The sequence below is a fragment of the Gorilla gorilla genome, chromosome 6 (genome assembly GCF_029281585.2).
Source record: "Gorilla gorilla gorilla isolate KB3781 chromosome 6, NHGRI_mGorGor1-v2.1_pri, whole genome shotgun sequence".
Classification (NCBI taxonomy): Eukaryota; Metazoa; Chordata; class Mammalia; order Primates; family Hominidae; genus Gorilla; species Gorilla gorilla.
In genome coordinates, this window is record NC_073230.2 from 84,682,501 (window position 1) to 84,704,078 (window position 21,578).

At 41.1% G+C, this 21,578-nt stretch overlaps 1 long non-coding RNA gene and 1 pseudogene across 8 annotated transcripts in view; both read left to right on the plus strand.

Moving 5' to 3' along the window:
• The window catches only part of LOC101142521 (uncharacterized), a 3,150-nt pseudogene extending 2,836 nt beyond the window's left edge, over positions 1–314 (plus strand).
• Positions 1–21,578, plus strand: part of LOC129534737 (uncharacterized) — a 111,428-nt gene that overhangs the window by 16,602 nt on the left and 73,248 nt on the right. For all 8 annotated transcript variants that reach the window (XR_010134693.1, XR_010134697.1, XR_010134699.1 and 5 more), the window contains one exon: positions 20,878–21,066. This is a non-coding gene — a long non-coding RNA (uncharacterized lncRNA). The remainder of the gene's footprint in view (positions 1–20,877; positions 21,067–21,578) is intronic.

Consider the following 21,578-nt stretch of genomic DNA (forward strand, 5'->3'; position numbering starts at 1 on the left):
GACTTTCCACACTGTCTTTCGGAACTGGGGTTAGGGGACAGCCCTTGGCCACCACTGTGCCCTTACTCTGTCGCTTTACTTGGGGCTGGACCTCCCCTTTCCAGCTCTGGCGTGTGACCCTGCACTGAGCGTGGTGTTGAGACCACCACCAGCTGGGGCCGTGGGAGGAAGGGTGCCCCAGGCTTGGGGAAGGTGGGGACCTTTTCCCCTCTCCCCAAGTGATTGTTGCGTGCTCTGGTGAGGGGACAGTGGTACCTCGATTTCCCATGTGCCAGCTTCGGGACTCAGCTGTGCTTTTGTGTCTCTTTGATTAGCAAAAGCAAAATGAATTCCTCCCTGAACACTAAGCTTCCTGGATACTTCCGTAGACCTAAACCTGAGAACCGCATATAAACAGGCCTTGAGGGTTCTGTTGTCAGTAGTGGGTTACCTGATTGCAAACTGAGCAAGTTTAAAACGGAGTGGGCTGCTTTGGGCTGCACAGCCACCTGGCATTCGGACAGCTGAGCAGGAGGCAGAGGTGAGAGACCAAGATGGACTAAAAATGCCCTAGCTGCTGGGAGCTCATCTCAGCCCAGCCTCTTTGAAAGGAGGAACATTTGGTGCAGCCATTGGAACCTTATCCTTTATAAAATGGGGCAGCTCACAGGATTACATTTCTAAGCCAATCCTGTGACCATCCTCCATGAAATTCTCTATTTTGGTTACATGTGGTCAAACTGAGCCTCACTGAAACAATTGAAAACAAATACTCTCGACAAATCTTAAAAATCGTTTTGAAAATCAAAAGGTATAGAAAATGTTGTGGCTTCTTTCTAAGCTTTCTTCAGCCCAAATTCTGTTATTCTCTGATCTTTTATGGTGTAAAATCATACCCATTCCATTATATGTTGATTGTCAAGAAGGAAGTAGGCTTTTATTGCTATGTTTATGTCAGTTTCCATTTACTGTCTCACCACATTTATTGGGTTATTGCCTTTGCCTTTGACTCAACAGGAGCTGGAAGGGAAAGAATCCCAAATTCTGTTTCTTAAGGCAGCCAGTTGTCAGAATGGACTTTCCTCATTTTCTATTGTGAGGCCTGAAGAAAGACATTCAGTTCCAAAGGCTGTGCCTATCCTTTTAAATAAAAGAGAGAGGGCCCGGCACGGTGGCTCATGCCTGTAATCTCAGCACTTTAGGAGGCCGAAGCGGGCGAATCACGAGGTCAGGAGTTCGAGACCAGCCTGGCCAACATAGTGAAACCCCGTCTCTACTAAAAATACAAAAAATTAGCCAGGCGTAATGGCGGGCGCCTGTATTCCCAGCTGCTCGGGAGGCTGAGGCAGGAGAATCGCTTGAACCCGGGAGGCGGAGGTTGCAGTGAACCGAGATCACGTCACTGGACTCCAGCCCGGGTGACAGAGTGAGACTTCGTCTCAAAAAAAAAAAAAAGAGAAGAAGAAGCAGTCGTGCCAAGGATAGGTACTGACCGAAGCAGGAGGAACAAATTGGAAATGTGGGAATGCGAATGTGGGCAAGTTGAGGGACTTGTAGCTTCTCTTCGGTTGAATCTTTTTGCTGAAGCTGCTTTATTGTATCTGACATGTGAAACTGCACAATTTCAAACAAACCCATATTGAAGTCAACATACAAAAAAGCATTTAAAAAACAGCCGTTAGTGGCCGGGCGCGATGGCTCACGCCTGTAATCCCAGCACTTTGGGAGGCCGAGGCGGGCGGATCACAAGGTTAGGAGATCGAGACCATCCTGGCTAACATGGTGAAACCCCGTCTCTACTAAAAATACAAAAAATTAGCCAGGTGTGGTGGCGGGTGCCTATAGTCCCAGCTACTCGGAAGGCTGAGTCAGGAGAATGGCGTGAACCCGGGAAGCGGAGGTTGTAGTGAGCTGAAACCACGCCACTGCACTCCAACCTGGGCGACAGAGTGAGACTCCATCTCAAAAAAAAAACCATTAGTAAAAATAATTTTTTCAATTAACGCTATTTTTCCCTTGTATAGGTGTTGATAATCAGATAATCAAATAGCTTATTGCATATGGAAAGTTGTTTTCTTTGAGTTAATTCAACCTATTGCAACTTAGAATCCAGGAAAATATTATTTTCAAATAGGTATTTGGAATCTTCAAAATATTAGATTACAAATTACCTTAAAGTAAGAAATATTTATGCAGCATAGAAAAGTCAGCAGTTCTCTGAGGAAGGTAAATAGCAGTTAAAATATCATAATGCACTTTATATCAGTTGTAAAAAGAAAGATCCAGGCTTAGATTTATGGTATTACCATTAGAAAAACAATATGAGTATTTAAGAAACATAGCAACCCTAGCCATTAAGTAGGCATCAAATAACATTCTGAATTAAGTTATAAGATAAAACCAAGATTTGGATGACAATGACAATATTGTCCATCATTGTTATCCAATTCCTGGTTTTATCTTATAACTGGTTTTAGGGGCCATTCTAGTGAATTGTCCCTAAAAGATGTTTGAAAGTAGTTCCATGCACTTTTCCTGAATCAATTTAAATAATTGATTTCACAAACAATAAGATGGTATGCTGTAGCATGTCATTGCACTAGAAAGAAAAAAAAACTCCACTAGTGGGGAATAATTTCAATAGAGGAAAGTAATGAATGTTGGATGTGAGTTCAGAAACCAGAGGTTGATAAAGTCTTATGATTGCTATGTGCACTGTGGGTCTACTGTATTTGGAAAATTGCAAAACAAAATATTTTTTAAAGAACAAAAATCTGGTGAGTAGCATACACAGATTTCAAAAATAAATTGCATAACTTCATATTTCAGTAATTAAAGATTTAACAATTGTGATTTTGTGGCTAAACAAAATATACTGAACACATTATGTATAAACCATGGATTCAAAGCTCCAGAAAATTATCTTAATGAGGCGTATAAACTCTTTTTGTTTAATGTCCACACCAAATCATTATGGTCTGCCATTTCATGAAATAACAAGATTTTAAAATAAGTGATGTTTTTTAGTTTGTGTATCTATATTCTTTCCTACCAGGTATAGCACAGTGTAGTACAAGGGCCTACAGTTACAAGCCTTGGGAAAGATACTGTTTTGGCCACATATTTCAGCTATGTGACCCTGGAAAGAGGGTCTCAGAGGGACACTGTGGCCCTCAGTGTCTTTTCATTGGTAAATGGGGGCAACATCGCTTTTATAATGACAGCTGAAAAAAATACGATTTTCCTTTTATTCTCCCTTCCTTTCATTTAGGCTGTAGTTTTCACTTTTTAACTACAAAGCAATTTATCTCTTGATAACACTTCTAGTGTATTGTCCCTAAAATATTTTTGAAAGTAGTTCTATACACTTTTCCTGAGTAATGAAAATATCACATATTTGCTAACTTGAAAGAATCCCGAGTCAGGAGATGGCCTGGATTCTCTTTGACCCTTCAACTGAAGTCTTTGACCAAAGGAGCACGGGTGACCCCTCTCTCCTTCATTTTCTGACCTGTAGAGTATTGGACTCAATGACCGATCCTCTCTTCTAGCTCCAAAATACTGGGCTAAACTCCATGGAACTCCCTTCTGAGTTAAAAATAGTAGACAGGCCTGCACTATCAACATTTGTAGAAAATTACAAAATGCTTAGAGTCACTTTGTAATTTAGTCTAAGGTTTGAATGCATAAGAGTTCAAATGCAATAATTGTGTTGGTAACACAACAAAGACGTGTATGTTTTTATGTACCTTTATGTTCTATGCATTAGTCCTTCATTCCTTGGCATGAGGAGAAGTGATGGTTTCTCAGTGACCTTCCAGAACTCTAAGGCTGTGTTTCTCACACCAGGCCTCAGGGTTTCTACATTTTGGACAAATTTCCAATATTTTACCCATGCACACCTGAGTCTAAGAACTCTGCTGTAAGGTGACATTAAACAGCACCTGAAGTTATATTTGAGATGATTACTCAGTAATCATTGTACAGCTGATTTTCGTAGTAGGGATTCAAACACTGAATAGGGCACAGTTTTAATTAAATCTGTATTTCTCAGTTGAAACTTTATTTTAGCAGTACATGACTTCTATTTCATGAATCATAAATGTCATGTGTCTTCACAAACTGTAGTTCTGAATTTAATTTATTCACCATTTTGTCGTCAAAAAGAAGAGTTGATGTTTTTGAAAGATCTAAACAGCTCTGCATCTGATGTTCTAAAGAAATAAAATATACCACTGAACGCCCCCCAAAAAAAAAAAAAAACTGAGCTGAGTGCATTGGCTCATGCCTGTAATCCCAGCACTTTGGGTGGCCAAGGTGGGAGGATTGCTTAAGGCCAGGAGTTCAAGATCAGCCTGGGCAATATAGCGAGATCCTGTCTACAAAAAAGAACAACAAAAAAATTTAGCCAGGGATGCTGGTGCACACCTGTAGTCCCAGCTACTTGGGAAGCTGAAGTGGGGAGGATCACTTGAGCCTGGGTGGTCATGGCTGCAGTGAGCTGTGATCATGCCACTGCACTCTAGCCTGGATTATAGAGCAAGACCCTATGTCAAAAAAAAAAGGAAAAAAAAAAAGTAAAGAAATGCCTTTAACAGAGACCACCTCAGGTATTGCAGGTTGCTGTTACTTCAGTGGAGTTAAGAGAAATAATTTTTGGTCAGTGACTTATTGAATAAATTGACCATTTGTGCTGCTTCCCTGGGCGAGGGCATAGAGAATGGTACAAAGTAGGCTACGGTAGCCAGATAATCTTGTATGTAATTTTGAGCTATTAGTCTGGAGAATGGCATGCTCAGTTTAGAGTTATAATTTTGCTTAATCAAGGAGGGCGTGATCTATTACAATAGAAGACTGTTGTCTAGAACTCATTCCTTAAGAATGCTCCCCTGCTCGCTCTGCTCATTCCGGCAGCAGTGAACTCCACATTATATTCCAGGGAGTTGATTATCATTTGGAATTATTTGTCTAGGCTAATGGTTAGATACTTGTTTTGTTATATTTAACATTAAAACTCTGACATTGATTGTGTGTGACATTCACATTCATTTTGGAAGCATTATATTTAATCATATGAAATTTGGTGAAACTTGGATTACAGATTGCAAATGCTAATAAGTCCTTTGTTAGAATTATGGTGTCTTCATACTATCAAGTTGAGGACTGAAAAATATATAAGAAGAGTACCTATAAATCGAAAGAAAATAGTAATGACATAGAAAACTGAGCAAAGACAGTTAATTTATTCAAAGAAATTATACTAGTGCCAATAAATATCTGTAAAGGTGGCTAACCTTAGGGAAAAGCACGTTAAATGATTTTTTTTTTGTTTGCCTGTCAGATTGACAAAAATTAAAGTTCGACAATGCTATGCTTATGAGGTTATGGGAGACCAGATTCTCTCGTACACTGTAGGTGGGAATGTAAAGAGTATAGCCTTTTTGTCAGACCAGTTTGGTATATGTCAGAATTTTAAATGCACATACCCTTTGGCATTCCGTTTCTGTTTCTAGCAAACTGCTCACATTTTGCGGTCTGCTCAAGGTCATGGCCTGCTCATAACCTTGTCCTGCTTGGCTATCAAAGGTTTATAAATTTTGTTAGTACCATTTATGAATTTAATAAAATACCTCATTGTCCTGTTTACTTCAGATTTTTTTTCTAGCCCCTTATTTGCTTTTATGTTTTGGCTACAGATAGCCTATTAAGAACTAGCTAGATGTTTCCAGTTTATGTATTTTAAGTTTTGTTTCCTTTTTGACTTCCCTGCAGTTTGTAACCTTAGATAACCCTCACCTCTTTAGAACTTTCATGAATACTTCATTTTAGTTCTTTCTATTTTCTGTTTGTCTCTAAAAACTTTAACTTTTTAAAGATACCTGTAATTAATGTAGGGGGTATCAGATTGCTGACCAGTTATTGCAACACTATTTATTGAAAATTTCCCCTTCCCCTCCTTCTTCTAACATTAAATTATGTTATATATTATATTAGATTCGTTTTTGAGTCAGTCTGTCCTGTAGTGGTTTGTTTGACAGGTCTGTTCTTGAGTTTACAGTCTTCTAACTAGTTTGCAAATAAAAATTCAGAAAATTAATTTAGAAAATCAAAAAATAATTGAGTGTTTATTTTTGCTGACAGAATCATCTTGTTGAGTTCCAAAAAGTCTTGTGGGATTTTTGTTGCCATTCGTAGTAAACTTACACCTTTTGGAATGTTTGACATGGTTATAACATTTTATTTTCGCTCATTGCATTAAGTATATCTCAGTATTTTTATGTGGATTATAATTTTCTCATTAAAATATTTTCCATGGTCTTTACATATTCATGCTATTTTGACTGATACCTCTTTTTATACTTTCTAACTTGTTATTGTTTGTCTGTTACAAGAGTTCCACAGATTTCATGTACCTGTTTAGCTTATTTCACATAAATATGAATTCTTTTATGAAAGCCATTTTAAAGTTAATTTCTCAGCAGTAACAGGGTTTTATTTTCTTTAGGCCTTCCAGATATATAGTCATATTTCTCATATTACACGGTAAGCTCCACAAGGACTGAAATGATTTATTTTTACTTATATTTGTATCCTAAGTGCCTGTCATTCAGTAATCAAACAGTATATAAATATTTGTTGAATGAGTGCAAGGGAACACTATAAGAATATGTACCATATACAGTGACTCTATGACTAAAACATTTTTTTTACTTGTCTATATATATCTGGTTTTGTAAAATAATGAGTATTCTTTACTTCTTTAACTAGAAAAAAAAACAAATTTAAGGGAAAAAAATCACCTGTTTTATTAACTGCGGTCAATGGATAGCTTATCATTTTGCTAGAATTGATTGGATATTTGGTGTAAGTCCCAGATGAGTTGCCTGGAGATAGGAGTGACCTCTGAGGGCATGACATTGAACCCAGGAATATGAAGCAGGGCCCGCTCAAGAAGGATAGAGGGAAACTACTCACATCTGCAAAGTGTTTTGGTTTTGCTTTTCTGAGATGAAACTGGTTTGCATCCAGAGCCTTAAGAAAGAACACTAATAGTTCTGTGAGCTTTGTAAGTAAGCTTTGTACCTCTCTGGCCTTTGTAGGTACCTGGACCTACAATAAATCCTAGCCCTGGGGCACAATTTGTAGAATCCTAACTGTCCCAGCAGCAGAGATCATTTTTACTCTGTCTTCCCTGACATAAGTGGGACCAATTGAATTGTGCATTCTTTATGTCCAGGTTGCTCAATCAAGCTCCTATTTATTGGAGTGCAGTGCTCCAACAGGAGCGACGTGTGGCCCCTCGGAGCTCCCTCCTGGAAGCAGTGCTGGTGGTGGTTACCTGTCTAGGGACAGGTCTGTCTGCCCGGGAGAGAGAGAGTTGAGTCTTGTGCAGTCGATCCCCCATGTTTCTTCCTATGTTTACAGGATATGCTGTCTGTAGCTCTGATGACCAGTCTGGGTGTGCCGACTGTCCTACCTTCTACCATTACAGCTGTCGGCACCACCACATAGCCTTTCAAATGATGGCACTCCCTTTTGGTGGTACCCTTGCTATCTTTTTATACTTAGAAGCAGCAGAATGATCTGAGTGGTGTGTTTAACTGATACACATTGGTCCCATGGTAGGTGTTTATTTTTATTAAAAAACATTCATGTGTGATTTTTAACAAAACTTTAAAATTTGGAATAACTAATAACTTCAAATCCATAGGAAGCCGTAAGGATAATACAGACAGGTGCTGTGTACTCTTCTAGTTTGCTTAATGGTTACATCTTACATAACTGTAATATAATGTCGAAACAAGGAATTTGATATTTGTGCAATGTACGTGTATAGTGTCATGCACATTTTATCTCATACATAGATTCCTGTAGCCACCACCGTAGTCAAGATACAGAACTATTCCATTACCCCAAAGACTTCCCTTATGCCCTTTTAGTCACATCCTGTGTCAGCAGTCCCCAGGGCTGCCCCCAGGTTTTGTAATTCGCTCAAGGCTCTCACAGGACATTCCTTGCTATGGTTTGTTACAGTGAGGGGATACAAACCAGGATTAATAAAGGGTAGTTGTGCATTGAGCAGATTCTACTGGACACCAGCATTGTGAAGATTTGGAGTCTTCTGTCAGTGGAGTTTCCCAGGATGTGCTTACTTCCCCAGCCGTAAACTCTTGCAACACATGTGAAGTGTTTTCTATTGTGAAAGCTCATATGAGCCTCAGAATCCAGGGTTTTTATTGGAGGCTGGTCACATAGTATATTAGTTTGTTCATTCTCACATAGCTATAAAGAAATACCTGAGACTGAGTAATTTATAAAGAAAGGAGGTTTAATTGGCTCACAGTTCTACAGGTTGTACAGGAAGCATCGCAGTTTCTGCTTCTCAGGAGGCCTCAAGAAGCTTCCAATCATAGTGGAAAGCAAAGGGGGAGCAAAGTGTCTCCCCTGATGGGAGCAGGAGCAAGAGAGAAGGTGCTACACACGTTTAAACAACCAGATCTCACAAGCACAGAACCACAGGGGATGGTGCGAAACCATTCATGAGTAACTGCCCCATGATCAGATCACCTTTCACAGGCCCCACTTCCAACATTGGGGATTTCGATTCACCATGACATTTGGATGGGTACACAGATTCAGACCATATCACATAGGCATGTAGTTCCTTTGCGACTGATCACTATTACAGCAACTCCAGAAGGAAAGCAGGTGTTTACCATAAATCATACAGTTTGCACAAAATATCTAGACAAGCTGGTACAGTGTGGTTCAGTGCCATAACCATACAAAACACCCTTATCATTTAGGGCATAGGGCTAGTACAAGACCTCAGTTTCTAGGCGCTGACCAAGGGCCAGTCTCAGAAGCCGGCTCGTCTGAGAATGTGCATCATTTGAGCAACTCAGGCTTGCTGAGTTAACTGCTTGTACCATTTTCCTTCACCTCCTCTCCCTTGCCTTCACCACTCTTAACCTGGAAAAAGCACTAATTTGTCCTCCATATCTGTAGTTTTGTCATTTGGAAAGGTAGTATAAATCCTAGAGTATGTGACCTTTTAAAATGGACTTTTTAAAAAACTCAGCATCTTGCTCTTGAACATCCAGGTTTTTGCGTGTGTTAATAGTTTGTTCTTTTTAGTGTTAGATATTCTCTTGTGTGGTCATGCCCCAGTTTGTTTAACCATCCCACAGGTGTTTATTTTCCCTTGTAAAGTTGATTAGCATGTATAATTTTTTTTTTTTTTTTTGAGGTGGAGTCTCGCTCTGTCGCCCAGGCTGGAGTGCAGTGGCATGACCTTGACTCACCACAACCTCTACTTCCCAGGTTCAAGTGATTCTCCTGCCTCAGCCTCCTAACTGGGACTACAGGCACGTGCCACCATGCCCAGCTAATTTTTGCATTTTTAGTAGAGACAGGGTTTCACTATGTTGGCCAGGCTGGTATCAAACTCCTGCCCTTATGATCTGCCTGCCTCGGCCTCCCAAAGTGCTGGGATCACAGGTGTGAACCACCATGGCTGGCCAGTGTGTATAATTTTAACGTAATTGCTAATCACTCACGAGGGGAAGAGATTTTTAAACATTTTTAAATAATAGAGACAGGGTCTTGCTATGTTGCCCAGGCTGGTCTTGAACGCTTGGCTCCAAGCCATCCTCCCACCTTCGCCTCCCAAAGTGCTGGGATTATAGGCGTGAACCATTGCACCTGGCCCCGGGGGAAGGGATTTTTGTATTTATTATGCATTTAGTGTGTATCATTGCTCTATAGCCATGTTATTCTATAGTCTCTACAATAACCTTACTCATTCAGTTATTCTTTCAACAAAGATTTGAGAACCTGTGATATGCTCGGCTATGTAGAGAAAAAAAATTCTCAAACTGTGTTTTTCCTCTGTTCACGTCACGGCAATCATCAACACAGAAGACTTCCATGACCATATGTGTGGGGATTCTTCCCCTACACACCACACCAGCTGGGTGTCTTCTAGTTCATTTCCTGTACTGGGTGTCTTCTGGTTCACTTCCTGCACTATCTACCAGGAGATAGTGTCAGATTGCACAGGGTGAGGACTCAGTCTCCATGACTGCCCCTCCCAACCCCCATCAGTTGCAACTCTGGGCCTCCAGGACTTCTGACCGACAACAGCTTCAAGTTGGGGTTCCCATGGCTCCCTTTTTAGGTTCGATTAATTTGCTGAGGTGGTTTACAGAACTCAGGGAGATGATTCTGTTTACCGGTTTATTACAACAGATACTGCAAAGGATCTAGAGGAGGGAGATGCTGGGGGCGAGGAATGGGGGAAGGTGCGAGCTTCCATGCCCTCCCTGGGTGCACACCCTCCAGGGACCTCCACTGTGTTCAGCTATCTGAAAGCTTCCTGGGCTCAGTTCTCTTGGGTTTTTATGGAGGCTTCCTGACATCAGCATTCGTCCCTCAGAGTATAGAGCGGGACCCTCCCTAAGGAGGGTTTAAGACCAATCATCAGAAAGGCATAGGGAGTAGAGTCCTGCCTTGGGGCAGGTGAAAGGAGGGCAGAAGAAAATCAGAGAAGCTGCCCATGAGGCCTAACACACCCAACCTTGTAACAAAAGCCTGGGGCTGGGACTGGTGGCTCACACCTGTAATCCCAGCACTTTGGGAGGCAGAGGTGGGTGGATCACTTGAGGTCAGGAGTTCGAGACCAGCCTGGCCAACATGGTGAAACCCCGTCTCTACTAAAAATACAAAAATAGCTGGGCATGGTGGTAGGTACCTGTAGTACCAGTTACTCGGGAGGCTGAGGCAGGAGAATCTCTTGAACCTGGGAGGCAGAGGTTGCAGTGAGCTGAGATCTTACCATTGCACTCCAGCTTGGGCAACAGAGTGAGACCCTGTCTCAAAAAAAAAAAAAAAAAAAAAAAAAAAACCTGGTATGAGCACTATGGTAGTTACCAGCCAGGAACCATGGGCAAAAATCAATACATATTATAACACCACATTGATACTATTTGAGTCACTAGAAATGTAACAGTGGAGAAGGAAAATAAGGTCTCTGTCCTCAGCAAATTGCATTCTGGCAGTGAGGGAGACAGACCAACAGGTAAATAAGTAAATAAAAAATATTTATTAGAAATAAGACATGGAGGCTGGGTGTAGTGGCACATATCTGTAATCCCAGCACTTTGGGAGGCCAAGGTGGGTGGATCACTTGAGGCCAGGAATTTGAGATCAGCCTGGTCAATATGGCGAAACCCTGTCTCTACAAAAAATTCAAAACTTAGCCAGGTGTGGTGCCACATGCCGGTAGTCCCAGCTATTCAAGAGGCTGAGGCTAGAGGATCACTTGAGCCTGGGTAGGTCACGTGCAGTGAGCCCATGATTGCACCACTGCACTCCAGCTTAGGTGACAGAGTGAGACCCTGTCTCAAAAAAAAAAAAAAAGGAAAAGAGAAAGAAATAGCACACGAAGGCCAGGCATGGTGGCTCACATCTGTGAGAAGTTAAAGAAGTTAAAGACCAGCCTGGGCTACCTTGTGAGACCCTGCCGCTACCCCTCCCAAAGAATAATAAGAAATAGGACATGGAGAAGCGGCATTTGGCCCAGGACAGGAGAGGGTTGGGTAGGTTGGGGTAGGTAATATTTCACATAGGCTAGGGAAGGCCTCTCACAGTCTGCCGTGAAAGCTTAGATCTAAACAATGAGAAAGAAACCACCACCTGGACAGCAAGGAGCATGGCATTCCTCACATTGGAACAGCATGTGCAAAGGCTCTCCCAACAAAGGGGGAAGTGGAAAGGATAGCAGTTTAAAACAACGTTCATTTATTTTTTATTTTTTTAAAAGACAAGGTCTCTGTTGCCCATGCTGGAGTTCAGTGGTGCAGTCATAGCTCGCTGCAACCTCAAATTCCTAGCCTCAATCAGTCGTCCTACTTCAGCCTTCCTAAGTACTGGGAATACAGGCGTGAGCCATCGCCCCTAGTCCATAGCACTCGTTTATTATCTCAGAGTTCTGTAGATTTGAGGTCCAAGCAGGCTCTGCTGGGTATTCTGCTGAGGACCTCAGGAGGTCAGAATTAAGCACCGGCCAGCCTGGGTTTTTATTTGGAGGTGATAGGGAGAGTCTCCTTCCACACACACTCGTGTCGGCAGAATTCATTTTCATGTAGTGAAGGTCTGAGGTCCTCATTTCTTTGCTGGCTGTCAGCCAGAAGTCATTCTCAGCTTCTAGAAGCCACTCAAATTTCTTGGCTTTTAGTCTCCAGCTTCAAAACCATCAGTAGTGCTTTGACTCTCTCTAACTTCACATTCTGTCTCTTCTGTTTTTTAAAAAGAGAGCTTTATTGAGGTATAATTCACATACCATACAATTCTCTGTTTAAAGTGCACAATTAAGTGACAACCATTGCCGCAGTCAACTTTAGAACATTTTCATTATCTCAAAAAGAAACCCATGCCCTTTCTCTATCCCCTTTATTCCCATCCTCTCCCCTCTTAGTGCTCAGTGACCACCACTCTATTTTCTGTCTCTAGATTTCCTTGGTATGGATGTTCAGATGAATGGAATCATATAATGTGTGGTCTTTTATAACTGGCATCTCTCACTTAGCATGTTTTCAGGGTTCACCATGTTGTAGCATATATCGGTACTTCATTCCTTTTTATGACCAAGTAATATTCCATTTTATGGATATACCATATTTTGTTTATTAATTCATCATCTGATGTACATTTGGGTTGTTTCTACTCTTGGACTATTACGGATAATGCTGATATAAACATTCATGTACATGTTTCTCTGTGGACACGTTTTTATTTCTCTTAGTCTGGGAGTGAAATTGCTGGTTTCTATGGTAATATTGTTTAATCATTTGAGAAACTGCCAGACTTCTCCACAATGGCTGTACCATTTTACATTTCTACAAGCAATGTATGAGGGTTCCAGTTTCCCCACATCCCTGCCAACACTTGTTATTTCTGACTTTTTGGTTCTAGTCATCCTACTGGATGTGAAGTGGCATCTCATTGTGGTTTCGTTTTGCATTTCCTTGATGACTGATGATGTGGAACATCTTTTCACATACTCATGACTGTTTTCCTATCTTTCTGGAGAAATGTCCATTCAGATCTTTTACCTGCTGAAACAATTGTTACTTACTTTTTATTATTGACTTATAAGAATTCTTTATATATTCTGGTTACGAGTTCCTTATTACATAAATGACTTGCAAATATTTTCTTTCATTCTGTGGGTTCTATTTTCACTTGATAGGGTCCTCTGAAGCACAAAGATTAAAATTTTGTGAGAGTACAATTTATCTGTCTTTTGTTGCTCCTGCTTTGTCAACTCCAGTCAACAAAACCCTTTGTCAAATTCAGTATGAAAATTTTACCTCTATATTTTCTTCTGGGAGCTTTAGTTTTAGCTTTTACATTTAGGTCTTTGATTGATTCTGAGTTAATTTTTATACGTGGTATGAAGTAAGCATCTAAAATCTAACATTATTCTTTTGCACATGGCTATCCAATTTTCCCAGCACTATTTGTTGAAAAGACTCTTTTTTCTCCATTGAATGGTCTTGGTACTTTTGTGGAAAATCAGTTGACCGAAGATGTGTGGGTTTATTTCTGGAACTCAGTTCTATTCTGTTGATTTCTATGACTGTCCTTGTGCCAGTACCACACTGTAGTAATTGCTATGGCCTTGTAGTAACTTGAAATCAGGAAATGTAAGTTTTCTTACATTCTTTTGAAGACTGTTTTGGCCATTTTGGGTCCTTGTTCTCTTCTGCATTTTAGGGTTCATGTGCTTTTCTTGGGCCCATCTAGATAATCTAGGATAATCTCCTTATTTCCATTATTAGTTATATCTGCCAAGTCTTTTTTGCAGTGTAAGGTGACATAATCACAGTTGTAGCACCAGAGAGTGAAGGTCATGGGTGCACAGGTCCTATGAGGCTTAGTTTGGTGAAAAGATAGAGAATGATAGGAGCAGAGAGGCTGGAGAGGGAGATAGGAAAGGGAGTTTCAGAAATATTACATAGTTGCCTAAAGTCACATTTCTAGTATGTGGCAGAGCTGGGGTTTGAGTGCAGATTTGACTGATCTCTGTGATTTCATGGTCTACACCAAATCAGTCTTCTTAGACTCAGAGCTATTGCTATTGTTTCTGTCTAATACATACTGAGCTTTTAATGTGTGCCAAGTAATCCACACAGTACTCCTTTATTTTTTTTCTAGCTCTTAAAGAGCATCTGTACAAGTCTTTTGGCATAGATAATAGGCTGTACTGGAACTAGCTTGATAAAAAAAGAAAAAAGCAGTTAGGGGACCGGGGGTATGACTCAGAATCTGAGGGTGGGCGTGCAGCTAAACCTTAGCCAGCGATTGGAACTGGGAGATTGAAATCACTCGGGACGTACAGGACCTTCTACTTTTCTCTGCTTCTTGGCGTATGTCTATTTCACTCTGTAGACTGTCCTGATACTCGGACCAGTTGATGGAAGATGGTCATGTCACACAGCTCCATCATTTAAGAGAACAGCCCCGACTTAGTCCCATTTCCAAAACTCAAGCAAAAGACTCTAACACAGTTTGGGGCAATCAGCTGTGACCCTGAATTGGGGGACCATTCACCTTATACAAACATAGCTTCTGCTAGCTTATCTTTGTGGATTCAGAGGATGGTTTCCTGATACACAGGAGGTATTTGCACATGTGCTAGGCAGACTCCCCAAACTATGTTCATTTTAGTAACATCAACTAGTACTGTCATACTTACAGTACAAAATTTTAAAAAACTTAATTGATCTGTGGAAAAAATAGGTATTTCCTTTTGCCCATTTCTCTTGGAAGGGAAGAAAAGGGTCATCAGGATGATAATGACGAGAAGATTAGCTCAGACTTTCAAAATAATTTGAAACCCAGGACTTGGTATACGAAGTGTAGGCTTACTTGAGCCTAGGAGTTCAAGACCAGCCTGGATAACATGGCAAAACACCGCCTCTACAAAAAAATACGACAATTAGCCAGGCATGGTGGCTGAGTGGTGGGAGTATTGCTTGAGCTCAGGAAGTGAAGGCTGCAGTGAGCTGTGATCACGCCACTGCACTCCAGCTTGAATGACACACCCTGTGTTCCAAAAAAAAAAAGAAGCTTAGTGATGTCTCTGCCACTTAATATCTTTTTGATGGAATAAGTTACGATTTCTTAATATTAGTATCTTCATCTTTTACAATAGGACGTAGTAGATGGTCTTTAAAGTTTCTGCAGCTTAACATTTTAGGACTATTTTTCTTTCTTTCTTTTTTTTCTATTTCTTATTTTCTTTCTTTCTACCTAAGCCTCATCTACTATTTATAAATGGCTGGTGTCTTAGATCTAAATCCTGACCTTGGGAAGCTTTAACCTTGTAGAGGAAGTAAACAGTAAACTTGAGAGTTCTTTCTAATTAGATTTCCCTCTCCCTGCCAAGTCTCATAAAATAACTCTTACAGATCTGTCCTCTAAGGTAGATTACCACCACCTTTCGTCTTTCCCTTCCCAGTGTGTTACCTCTTACTTATTTATTTATTTTTGAGACAGGGTTTCACTCTGTTGCCCAGGCTGGAGTGCAGTGGTGCGATCTCGGCTTACTGCAGCCTCTGCCTCTGCCTCTGCCTCCCAGGTCCAAGCGATTCTCGTGCCTCAGCCTCCTGAGTACCTGGGATTACAGGCAAGCGCCACCACACCTGGCTACCCACTGTGTTACCTCAAGTCCTCTAATTGTAGTTGTCTCTTGGTCAGTATCCGTTGTCTCCTGTTCTGTACTTCTCCCTAATCCAACCTAGAAGTTGCCTCTCAAGTTTTTTGTTTGTTTGTTTGTTTTGTTTTTTTTTGAGACTGCGTCTCCCTCTGTTGCCCAGGCTGGAGTGCAGTGGCGTGATCTTGGCTCACTGCAACCTCCATCTCCCAGGTTCACGCGATTCTCGTGTCTCAGCCTCCCGAGTAGCTGGGATTACAGACGTCTGCCACCATGCCCAGCTAATTTTTGTATGTTTAGTAGAGATGGGGTTTTGCCATGTTGGCCAGGCTGGTCTCAAACTCCTGCCCTCAGGTGATCCACCTGCCTTGGCCTCCCAAAGTGCTGGGATTATAGGTGTGAGCCACCGTGCCAGCTGACGTTTTTTTTTTTTTTTTTTTTTTTTATCATAGAGTAAAATTGATTTGGGAGGAGCATAATGTTCTGCGAATTTTTAAATTTTATTAGATTTATGTACACACTTCCACAATCAGAATACAGAACAGTTTCATCACCCCAAAAAACTTTCTTGTGCTAATCCTTTATAGTCACATTCTTTCCTACTCCTAGTTCCTAAATGGAATCGTACAGTATGTAAACTTTTAAGATTGGCTGCTATGGTCTGAATCTTTGTGTGTCCTCCAAATTCATATGTTGAAATTCTAATCCACAAGTTGATGCTACTAGGAGGTGGAGCCTATGGGAGGTGATTAGTTCGTGAAAGTGGAGCCCTCATGATTGGGATTCGTGCACTTATAAGAGACCGCAGAGAGCCTAGCCATGTGAGGACACAGGGAGAAGGTACCTTCAATGAACCACCAGACACCAACATCTGTTGACTTCTTAATCTTGAACTTGCCAGCTTCCTGAACTGTGAGAAATAAATTTCTGTTTTTTATCACCTACCCAGTTTATGGTATTTTGTTACTGCATCCAGAAGAACTAAGATGCTGGCATCTATCAGCATGAAGCCTGTGAGATTCATCAAAGTTGTTGGGTGTACTGATACCTGTTGTTCTTGTTTTCCTGAGTAGCATTCTGTTGTATGGATGCACCATAGTTTGTTTATTCATTCACCCATTGAAGGATATTTTAGTTGTCATTTTTTTGTCATCACAAATATTGCTACTATAACTATGTACAGAATTTTGAGTAAATAGCAGTTTTTATTTCTCTAGAGGAAATAGGAGAGGGATTGCATGGTTGGATGGTCATCGTATGTATACATTTTTATGAAACCTGTTTTCTCTAGTGTCTGTACTATTTTGCATTCCACTAGGAAGGTATGAGGGTTTTAGTTGCTCTGCATCCCTGCTACCACTTAGTATTGTCAGTATTTATTTTTTTTCTGAGGTGGGGTCTCACTCTGTCACCCATACTGGAGGGCAGTGGTGTGATCTTGGCTTGCTGCAGCTTCCACCTCCCAGGCTCAAGTGATGCTCCCACGTCAGCCTACTGAGTAGCTGGGACCACAACCATGCACCACCATCCCTCCCTAATTTTTTTTGTATTTTTTTTGGTAGAAACAGGGTTTTGCCATGTTTCCCAGTCTGTGTCAGTATTTTCTATTTTAGCCAGTCTAATAGATTTGAGTGATATTTCATGGTGGTTTTAATTTGCATTTCTTTAATGATTGAACAATGTTGAACAACTATTCATATGCTTATTTGCCACCATGTCAGTAACTGCAAGGGACCTGAATTTTGAGTTCTCCCTACTTAAACATAGCAAGTTAGTCTCCATGGTTTCATGGATATTGGCCGAAGACATGAAACTCCTGGGTTGGAGGCAAAAGGGGAGGACACAGGTCACAGGACATCAGCAGAACCAGCCTCATGTCCACGTGGACTACCTTTGCCCTGTAAGTTCCCTGTGGGCAATGACACAAGTAGGAAATCCAAGCTCAGGGAACTCAGCTCTCATAAGGGGTGGCAAACAAATGTTTCAAACCTTTGATATGAAGGGAGACGTTATATTTACTGTACTGGACAGTTAACAAATTGTCTTCTGCTGTGGAAGGAGCTATCATCTTTCTCTTGTAAGGATGTTCAATATACAAACATCTTTGACTGGACAGTATGTAGCAAAGGACTCTCACGGAAATGTGGGACACCAGTGTATATAACTTCTTTGGTAAAGTGTCTGTTGAGATTTTTTGCTCATTTTTAAATTGGGTGGTTTGTTTTCTGACAGCTGAGTTTTGAGAGTTCTTTATACATTCTGGGTACGTAAGTTCTTTGCCAAATAGGTGATTTGCCATTATTTTCTCTCATTCTGTAGCTTGTCTTTTCATTTTTTTTTTTTTTTTTTGAGGCAGAGTCTCGCTCTGTCATCCAGGCTGGAGTGCAGCTTATCTCGGCTCACTGCAAACTCTGCCTCCTGGGTTTATGCCATTCTCCTGCCTCAGCCTCTCGAGTAGCTGGGACTACAGGCGCCCACCACAATGCCCGGCTAATTTTTTGTATTTTTAGTAGAGACGGGGTTTCACCGTGTTAGCCAGGATGGTCTTGATCTCCTGACCTCTTGATCCACCCGCCTCAGCCTCCCAAAGTGCTGGGATTACAGGCGTGAGCCACCGCGCCCGGCCGTCTTTTCATTTTCTAAACAGTTATTCCCAGAGCAAAAGTGTTTTGTTGTGTTGCCAAGTTTGGTATACAGGTTCTGTAGGCTGTGGCTTTAATGTCAGTCCATTGTTGAGAGTTTTGTAGTGCTGTTTCCATCTGTTTTGTGTATGTGCTGATCTGATGAGACCTGCATAGTGGTCTCTCCGTTAGTTCCAATTTGGAAACCTTTGGTACTGAATAGCATCAGATCCATGCATATGCAGCCTAGGGGTAAGCCTAGAAATTGCTTTCTTGAGTTCTCCTCAGCAATTTTCCCCACACTTTTTGTTCCCAAAGGGCTCATATTTTCTTTCTTTTGTCCAGAAAACTGTGGATTTAGTTACTCCACTCTGCCATGTCCTTCCACCACTGCCTGCACATTTGAGACCAAGGATAGAGATTGGGAAAAATCCATAGTTCTCCTGACTCAGAGTTTGGCTCCTGCACTCTCATTTCAGCCATAGCTGCAGACAAAGCACACGATTGCTGGGCACTGTGGCTCAAGAGAAGGGGGAGATGGTAAGTGGGGGATCCCCATATTCTCTCTGGCTGTTAAGAGTTCCTTTTCACATGCCTGGAGCCCGAACTAGAGGAGCTTTCTCTGTGCTGTGGGGCCCATTTCCAGGTTGGCTGGTGGTATTGGATGGGAGAAAGTGGTAATCTGTTAGACGGCTGGGTGATACTTTCAATTCTGGTCTTCCCCACTTCTCCATTTTGCTTTTCAGAATCCTCAAAAGTAGTGCACATTGCATACTGTCAGGTTTGGTAGCTGGTGACTTTCCATCTGGACTCGGTAGCTTCGAGTTTTAAAAATCCATCATGATTTGACTTCCCACCTAACTTCTTTAGTTTATCTTCTGTCTATACTACATCATTCATATTTTACATTTGCCTTCCTGCTTCTGAGCTTTTTATGAAAGGCATTCTTCCTGTCCAGAATATCCTTCCTCTTTCTGTCATCTTTCCAAGACCCTTTCAACACAAGGCTCTTTAAGGTCTATCACCAGCATCCCCAAGTGGTCTCTCTGTACTCCCTAGGTCAGAATTTGTATTTGCGTTACTCCCCAGCAGTTTCCTAACACTTTCTCTTTTTCCGTGTTTTTCAATCTGCGTGTACTTTTGGTTATGAGCTTCATGAGGGCAAGGACGTGTTCTATCAGTTGCATCACAAGTGCCATCTAGCTCAATTCTCTGCACACAGTTGGCACTTAGTAAATGTTTGAGTTAAATTAATGAGACCTCCAAGATATAGGGCCTAATTTTATCTGCACATGTGAGTCTCTTGAATGAATGCTGTAGAGTGCTGCTTTTTTACTGTGCTTGTTTGGCAGTTTGTTATTGTGGAGAAGAATGAGGACCATGTGGTTTCAGTTTGAAAGGAAATTGTTGCGTAGTGATTTACCATGCAGCTGTGAGACTATGAACAAATGAGTTTAAATATTATACAGTAGAAAAGAAAATTGACTTTGGAAATTATGGTATTATTTCAATTTTTTTCTCTTCTTTCTGGACAAGGCCTCGCTCTGTCACCCAGGCTGGAGTGCAGTGGTGTGATCATAGCTCACTGCAACCTGCACCTCCTAGAGAGGCGATCCTCCTGTCTCAGCCTCCCGAGTAGCTGGGACTACAGGCATACACCATCACACCTCCCTAGTTTTTGTATTTTTTTATAGAGATGGGGTCTTGCTGTGTTGCCCAGGCTTGTCCTGAACTCCTAACCTCAAGTGATCCTTCCACCTTGGCCTCCCAAAGTGGCACGAGCCACTGTGCCCATACTGGGTTGGTTTGTTTTTATTTACAGTAGCCATCCTAATGGGTATGAAGTGATATCTCATTGTGGTTTTGATTTGCATTTCTGTGATGATTAGTGATGTTGAGCATTTTTTCACATGTTTGTTGGCTGTTGGTATATCTTTGGAGAATTGTCTATTGAAGTCCTTTCCCATTTGTTAACCGGATTATTATTATTATTTTTTTTGTTATTGACTTGTAGGAGTTCCTTTATATTCTGGATATTAACCCTTTATTAGATATGTGGTTTGCAGATATGTTCTCTCATTCTGTGTGTTGTTCCTTTTTACTCTGTCAGTTGGTTCCTGTGTTGTGCAGACATTTTAAATCTTGATGTAATTAATGTATTTGTCTGATTTCGCTTTTGTTGCCTGTGCTTTTGGTGTCATATCCTAGAAGTCATTGCAAAATCCAGTGTTGGGAAGCTTTTCCCCTAAGTTTTCTAGTTTCCAGCCTTTACATTTAGGTATTTAATCCAATGTTAGCCCTTTCTTAATGGGTTCTGTGTATTTTCGGCGGGGAATAAGTCTTTAATATGACTGTTTCAGGAATTTACCATAGTTAACTTTTCTTTTTTCCTTCTTCCTTCCTCCCCTCTTTCCCTCCCTCCTTCATTCCCTTCTTCCCTCTCTTACAGCTTGAAGATAATGGAATCACTCACTTTTTGTTCATAATTGGTAAGATTTTAGTTAGTAGAATGATAATTCCTTTTCAACAGCACTTTCTTGTTTGTTCATTGGTTAGCAGGAAGAAGATGAGCCTTAAGTCTGAACACTGAGGAATTCATGTGCATCAGTCAGACCTCCTGTGCAAGAAAGGATGTGGTTACTATGGCAACCCTGCCTGGCAGGGTTTCTGCTCCAAGTGCTGGAGGGAAGAGTACCACAAAGCCAGGCAGAAGGAGATTCAGGAGGACTGGGAGCTGGCGGAGCGGTAAAAGGACTTAACTAGGGGTAGTTGAACAGTGACGTGACTGGATACATACTTCTGTCACCGTCCAGATACATTTTTTTAAATTTCTGCTTTGACCTATCAGCAAGTCAGTTTAAAATTAAGGAAAAGGATGTTTTCTCCTCTTCTTCTCAGTCAACCTTTAATGAACAGCTTTCAATAGTTTCTTCATTTTGTGTGTGTCTTAACTTCTGATTATATTCTTTGGGTTGTGTTAGTTCTCAAATTTAGACAATAAGCTCCTTGGAGTGGAAGAATGGAGATAGGCCTATTTCCCGGTGAAGATTAAATGAGCTAATAAATATGATGTACCCAGTGCAGGGCTTGCAAATGGCACTCATCAAGCATTATTTCCCTTGTTCTTTTAATATATTCAGCGTGGCATGTAGCTCAGTGATAAAACACAGTAATGGAAATCTGTTGACTTGTATACATAGTACTTGCATTATAGAAATTTAACTTTTCCTTAAAAATTAGGTTAGTCAAAGGCAGTT